Source organism: Mandrillus leucophaeus, unplaced genomic scaffold, assembly GCF_000951045.1.
Source record: "Mandrillus leucophaeus isolate KB7577 unplaced genomic scaffold, Mleu.le_1.0 Scaffold236, whole genome shotgun sequence".
Taxonomy (NCBI): Eukaryota; Metazoa; Chordata; class Mammalia; order Primates; family Cercopithecidae; genus Mandrillus; species Mandrillus leucophaeus.
The window spans coordinates 3,917,871-3,923,807 of NW_012102432.1; the positions used below are offsets into that span (position 1 = coordinate 3,917,871).

General features: G+C 41.0%; 1 pseudogene; it reads right to left on the reverse strand.

The window, feature by feature from the left end:
• Positions 1 to 3,948: 3,948 nt before the first annotated feature.
• Positions 3,949 to 5,705, reverse strand: LOC105541251 (annotated as a pseudogene).
• Positions 5,706 to 5,937: the final 232 nt, after the last annotated feature.

Consider the following 5,937-nt stretch of genomic DNA (forward strand, 5'->3'; position numbering starts at 1 on the left):
ATGGCACAGAAGAGTGAGACAATCCAATTTCAGCTTTAAAAACTTTCCAGGATTGGCACAGTGGCCCACACCTGTAATCCCAGCAATTTGGGAGGCTGAGGTGGGAGGATTGCTTGAGCCCAGGAGTTCAAGACCAGCTTGGACAACACAGTGGGACTCTGTTTCTACAAAAAAATTTTGTTTTTAAATTAGCTGGGTGTGGTGGCATGCACCTGTAGGCCTGCCTACTCTGAAGGCTGAGTTGGGAGGATCACTTGAGCCCAGGAGTTTGAGGCTGTAGTGTCACCCCACACCAGCTTTGGCAACAGAGCTAGACCCCTAAAAGAATCTCCCAAAACAATTTTAAAGTGACTTCCAAAATGCTTCTCCTAAAATATGAAATCTATTCCATAGATTCCTATCAGATGATACACATCACCCCCGCCCTGCTTCCTCTTGACAACTCCATGATTTCTTTTTCTTTCTTTCTTTTTTTTTTTTTGAAATGGAGTTTCACTCTTGTTGCTCAGACTGGAGCGCAGTGGCATGATCTCAGCTCAATGCAACCTCCGCCTCCTGGGTTCAAGTGATTCTCCTGCCTCAGCCTCCTGAATAGCTGGGATTACAGGCATGCACCACCACACCTTGCTAATTTTGTATTTTTAGTAGAGACAAGGTTCCACCACATTGGTCAGGCTGGTCTCGAACTCCCGACCTCAGGTGATCCACCTGCCTTGGCCTCCCAAAGTGCTGGGATTACAGGTGTGAGCCACTGCAACCAGCCAACCCTGTGATGTTTTACAGTAGCTGACTTTCCCTGAACTGGCCCACAAAGCAGTTCCCTCCCTGCCCAGAACTGACTTCCCAGTCTGCCTGCCACTGCTCTTGACCTCAGATTCCATATCTCATCCTCACTGGACTGGTGTTTTTCAGTTCTTTCCTCCAGTCCCCACTTCTCTATACCCAGAAGAAGACTGTGATGGGGAACAGTAATCATGGTTTAATATCCTGCCTTTTTACTGATGTTGTTCCTCTTTGTGGAACAGTGGAAAGAGCATAGATGTCTGGGGCAGGTGCGGTGGCTCACGCCTGTAATCCCAGCACCTTGGGAAGTTGAGGTGGGTGGATCACGAGGTCAGGAGTTCGAGACCAACCTGGCCAACATAGTGAAACCCCATGTCTACTAAAAATACAAAGGTTAACTGGGTGTGGTGCTTGTAGTCCCAGGTACTTGGGAGGCTGAGGCAGGAGAATCACTTGAATCCAGGAGGTGGCGGTTGCAGTGAGCCAAGACCATGTTGTTGTACTCCAGCGTAGGTGACAGTGAGACTCCATCTCAAAAAAAAAAAAAGCATGGATGTCTGAGCCAGGAATACTTGCATTACAATCAGGGCTTTGACAAGTGACAAGTGATCGAAGTGTGTCTTGATCACTCTCTGATCTCCATCTCGATGACGGACATAGCAATGTTTACTTAGTGGGAGTATTATAAAGGTAGAGGCAACGTGGTTAGAGTCATACTCAGTACCAGACTTGTAAGAGGCACTCAAGGAGTGGAAACTATTAGTATTAAATATTAGTTTGGACCTCAGGGGAGAAATTGTCTGGAATGAGACTCTCAGGAGTTGTGAATATCTGTGCTAACTTGGGCAATTTACAATTTCCCAGGCAGATGGTGTAGAGAAAGAGACAAGGACCCAAGACAGATCATGCACAATTAATTTAAATTTTAAATGACACTTAAAATTTCACCACATTTCACCGGTTTAAATTCAACTAATTTAGATTTTATGATATTGCAGGCAAAACTGGGTTGCAACTTACTTTTGTGCTATTTATGAGAAAATTAATAGGGGGAATGTGATTCAGAGCTCCTAATGTGGGGATGTTTAACCTACTTAAACAAGTAAACTTTTTAACGTTTTGTGAGAATCAGTTTAGTAGGATCCATTTATGTAGAGACCATGTGCTACTTGAAATGATGTAGAGATGTGAAATTAGAATTTTGAAGTCAGAAAGAATATAGATGATTAACATAGCCCCCTCATTTTAAAGATGAGAAAATAGAGGAACAAAAAGGTCAACTGATTTATGCAAGCCCACACAGAATAAGCCACAAAACTGAGTTGAGAAGCCAGGCCACATGACTCCTGTAAAGGTTCCTTTGGATAGGCTGGACATGAATTTCTGCATTAAAAGTCATCAACTTTTTTCTTCTAGGCCACACCTGGTTAGCCATTAGTGTTTTTGCAAATTCTTGTTGGCAGTTAAGTGGGTGCTATTCACAAATTATTGTGTAACTCAGACTTACTATTAATTCATGCTAGTGTTCCCAGTGTGATTCTGGAATGGACTACAGGGATTTGGCTGGTTTACTTGGGCAGAGTTATAAAGAGAGACCAGTACAATAAATAAAATCCTGTTGGCAGTATCACACTGAACAAATGTTCTTTATTCAAAATAAAAAAAAAAAATTGGCTTCTAAACACTCAATTTAACTCACTGGTCCTTGATTAGGACCATTGTAAGTTTAAGATTTGCTGTCCGGAGTAAATTTTCTGAATCTTAAAGTCTGGCTTGCTAAGCAACTTAGTCTCAGTTAAGATACAGAGCATTTTATCCACAATACAACACCCTCCCCTTATGATCTCACAACAAGGAACTACGGGAAATGCACTTTCAGCGCCATGGCTTTTCAGGCTTCCTCATTGGCTGAAATGTGAACATGCACACATTTATCACACTGGTTGTGTTCTGAGAAAAATCAGCTGACTAAGACGAATGGTCTTAAAGAGTGAAGAGTTTATGCAGATTATTGTTGTTTGTAAAACCTTTTTGGCCAAGAGTGTATGAATTCTCCAGAATTCTTACTACTTGACTTCAAGAGAATCTGGAAAGAAGGAATCCAGTGTGATTCATTTTCAAAAGGTCTGTGTGTGTGTTTGACATAAAAATGTGTACTCTTAGCATTGTTGCTCCAGGCTGCCAAGACAAAATAAATCAATGTGTTAATTACTTGAATAAAATAACAGTAGAAAAACAGCTGCAACTAATGGAAAGAAAACAAATAGAAGTCTTAAGTGTTATTCCACTGTGGAAGATTACAGACTACGCTGGAATTATACACATTAAGAAATCAATGAGAATGGACGCTTCGGACCTCTCTAAATCACATGACCACAATTTACTGTATGGACTTCTTTCTACCTGGGGAGGAAGCAGACAAATTATGACTCACCCTTTAACATCCCATCATAATTATAAATTCAAGGAGAAAGCAAGGGAGAAAAAAAGAAGAAAAGACAAAGTCTTGGATGTTAAAGGGTGAGTCATTAATTATGATGGGAAGAAAAATGTAGATAACACTTAAACATATATTTTTGGTCAGAAGAACAAAGAATCTATAAAAGATGTTGGCATGAACCCTACTGCATTTATCATTTTTCCAAACTGATTCAAACTTCAGCATGTGGCTGGGATGTTCCAGATGCCCTAGGGCCAATGTTTCGTGCTGCAGGGTACTGGAACTTGCTGCTCCCTCTGCCTGGAACCTGCCCTTTCCTTGTCTAGTGAACTCTGACTCATGATGCAAAATTCAGTTCAAATACTTCCTAGTGACCCTCCCTGTAGACAAGGACCCCAATGTGTGCTGTCATTTCCTCCCGTACTTTTCCTTCATAGCTCTTCTCAGACATCGTAATTAAGGATTTACTTGATACTTTGGTCAATGTCTGCCTCTCCCTCTCAATGGTAAGATCCGTAGGGCAGGGTCCTAGGTTGGTTTTCTCATCACTGTATGCCCAGGGCCTGGAATAGTGTTGGATTATTATTTTTTTAAATACCAATAGCTGGTTTTAATTTTTTTTAAGGAAATACTACAATTTAAGAAAAGAGTTCCAAAAAATTAACAAAATTTCCAGCAATGATTACTTTTGACATGTAAAGATTTGAAACATAATTTATACAAAACTAAAACCCGAAAGGATTTATTCCTACTTTTTCCTTTTTAAAAAAATCCAGACAATTTGTCACAAGAAAGTTCAGCAAGTTACAGCAGCTGCAGCCTCCATCACCCTTGGAATCACTGTCCCTCTTCATGAGGACAGAGTGCCACACTGAGGACAGCAACACGTCTTCAGTTGGTTTCTTAGGGTTTTCCTCCAAGTCTGTGTTACTTGCTCCAGATTCAGACAGTTTCCACTCCAACTTATCTCTTGTCAAGTTCATGCTGCCAAACACCAGAGGACGAATAAACTGAGGCTTGATATCTCCTTCCAGGTAAACAAATATCGTGGGCAGATTCCTATCAGGATAATTGGGTGTGCAGGTTGTTGTTGAAATGGCTTTGATAAATTTGACATCAGGAAACTTCCTGGCAAGTCCACTGAGGTGCTGATTTATCAGGGCACAGAGGGGAAGTCCTTGTTTGTAAAGGTGCAAGATGACCCACAAACCCTCACCAGGTAACTTCTTGAACATAATCCTTTCCTGAGACCTCCAAGACTTCTCCACATTTATTCTTCAATTTGGTTACTTTCCACTCACCCAGTCTCTGCTGCCTGTATATTTCAACAGCATGTTCATCCTCCTCATTACATTCGTCTTCATGACCCTCCAACTCTTCAAAGTCAAATCTTCATGTTTTCACCACAGACTGCTGGAGGACACATTGCTACTCTTCCTCCTTTTTCTCCAATTCTTTCAGACTTTCCTTGGCAGCAAATTACATCTTACACAACAGGGGCATCTTGAAAGAACTGTGTCTGCATTGGGGTCCTGCATCTTGTTTGCAATTGCTCAAGCCAGTTGTGCCGTGGTGCCCCCGCCCCTCAGCTCCCTTTTGCCCAGAGTTGGATTCTTAATCAGTATTTGTTCAGTAAAATAACAAACCTCTGCCTGCTCATGCCTGTAATTCCAGCACTTTGGGAGGAGGCCGAGGCAGGAGGATTGCTTGAGGCCAGGAGTTCAAGACTGGCCTGGGCAACATAGTGAGACCTTGTCTCTACAAAAAGTACAAAAATTTAGTCAGTGTGGTGGCACTAGCCTGTGGTTCCAGCTACTTGGGAGGCTGAGGTACAGGATTCCTTGAGCCCAGAAGGTTGAGCTAAAGTGACCGGTGAGCATGCCACTGCACTCCAGCTGGGTGACAGAGCAAGACTTTCTCAAAAAACCAAACAAAACACTTTAACTAACAATAATACCCACTGTTTATGTAATGCTGTTAGGTCAGGTACTGTAATAAATGCTTGCCGTATTTTAATTAAATATCACTTCACAAAGTTTTACTTTATTCCCAATGTATATAACACTATCTTCATTAGTCAGTCACTTGATATAAGTCCAGACCTTTTCTTTGATTATGAGTTCATTGATTGGAAGTTCCATAGTTTTTGTTGGATAAAATACATCTATAATGCTTCATTTATAATTTCTAAAACGTCTAGGATATAAGAACACCTGCAATGGAATTTGAGTGCAGAATCTTTTCAGATTTTTAAAACTTCTCCCAAACCAATTTTTCTAGCTAATCACCAACAACTAATTTGACAGTATTTTAAAATGACTTGTCTTTTATTTTTTGCCTTTGTACTTTACGGGTATATAAAATGTTTGTTCTGTAATTAAAATAGCAACTAAAGTTGGCACATTTAAAAACAAACGCAATTGTATTTTGGTGGTGAACCACTGGTAGGCGGGGCTTTATCTTCTTGTGGGCCTGCTTGCATGGGGGATTCTGGGAGTGTGCGGAAAAGATATTGATGCTAAAGGGAGCTGGGAAGATCTTTTTTCCTCTGGAAATGCTGAATAAACTTTCTATTATGGCCCTGTGTTTCTACTGTGACTCATCACATGAGTTCAGGTGTGAAACTTTCAACTTTCCACTGGTGGCATCATGTTGGCATTCAAAAAGTTTCAGATTTTAGAGCATTTTGGATTTCAGATTTTCAGGATTTTAGG